We start from the raw sequence: 1,692 nt of genomic DNA on the forward strand, positions 1-1,692 counted from the left end.
GACATATTATAAAGTTTAAAAAGGAAGCTAAAGAATGATGTATATTATATGATGCTATTTCTATTAAAAAGAAGGAAATCCTGTATCTTTGTGTGTGTTTGCATTAATCTGGAGAGAAGTGTGAAGAGTATTCTTTTGAATAACCAGCTTATCGATCTGGGGTAGCAATGGTTTGGAATGAAGGCAGATCATTGATTTTAGAAGAAAAAAGTATAGAATACCTGTTTAGAGCCTTCATTTATACTTTGGCTATTTCATTAAAATCTCAATGGTAATTAGTAAGTAAAACTTCCTTGATTAAGAGAAGCTATTGTTTTGAGTTTTCTTACTATCATTGTGACCTCTTCTTCAGGTCAAAATAGTTCCAGGGATTCACTTTTCCTGGTGCCTAAAATGAAGATGTCATGATTTTCCTGAAGGAAGGCTGTAGAAATCACTGTTTTTAGCGGGCCCATAATAAGCCATCCACATGGAAGACAGAATGGGGTGACATTTTGTAAAGAGAGGAGATGATGCCTTTAATGTGCAACCTCACTGGTTCAGACTGCTCCCAAAAGACTTGCTGCAAATGCTCTGTAGTTTTGGGGGAGGGTGACCTGTTATTGAAGCCCTCTGCTTGCACTTAGCCCAGCGGCCATTTTTCAGGGAATATTGATCAAAAGTACTCACCTCTACCATCCGAGGAGCATTAATGCAGGCCCCGAGTATTCATGGAAAAAAGCTTTTCTTTGCCAGGCTATTTTCTGAAGTCAAAAAGGTCCTTTCAGGAGCTATAATAGCAAGCCCCTTCCCACTTCACACTCTTGGTGAGAGGTACACTCCACTTTTCAGAACCCCAGCATCTCAAGTCAAGGTGGAAGCTGATGAGTGTGACCTCTTTATGTAAAATATTCTCTGTCAAACACAAGCATTTTGCTACTGGGAGATATGGGACATATAAGTGGAAGATTAAAAACTACACCTGGACACATTGAGGTAGGTGCTCTTGTCCCAAAGAATATTCATTTATTCTTTATTTTTTAAAATTATGGTTTATAGAGAATTTTCAATCACATACACAATGTCCTCTGATAGCTGAGGCAGGAATATCTTGGTGTGAATGTAAAAAAAAATCTAGACAGTGTTTTTCATGTCTGACATAGTACAAAAGGGAGGTGCTAACAGGAGCTTCCTAATTTCTCCTTTGTTCTCTAAGAGGCAGAATCGTTCAGACAAATATTTCTTAACGTGACAGCTTGTTATGAATGCTCATCCCCTTCATCTTATCCAATTTAACTTAGGATAGCAGATACTTAGGTATTAAAAGTATTTTTTAAATGATAAAAACACAAAAGAAGCGATCTCCAATTCCAGTAAATACTTTTATACTACCCAGAAAGAGAGTATCATTTCAGAGTTCCTGCTGGTTTTGTTGCTGTTTGATTGTTTTGGAAGGCACATTTGAGAGTGTTTTGGGGGCAGAGAGAATGTTCCTGTTACTTAAAATGCCCCGGCCTCTCTGGGTTGTCAGCTTGTCGGTTGTGTTACCCCAGGGGCGAAGATGTGGTTTCAGCTGCAGTAGCAGCACGGTAAGAATCTCTGACCTCGATTTTGGGGCCCTACTGCACTCAAGGGTGGGCTTGGGTCACGTAAGCACATTGATATATCTTACCCTCTTTCTCGTAAACTCCTAAAATGTAAAACTTTTTTAGG

This window comes from Pteropus vampyrus, unplaced genomic scaffold (genome assembly GCF_000151845.1).
Source record: "Pteropus vampyrus isolate Shadow unplaced genomic scaffold, Pvam_2.0 Scaffold7, whole genome shotgun sequence".
In the NCBI taxonomy this organism is placed as follows: Eukaryota; Metazoa; Chordata; class Mammalia; order Chiroptera; family Pteropodidae; genus Pteropus; species Pteropus vampyrus.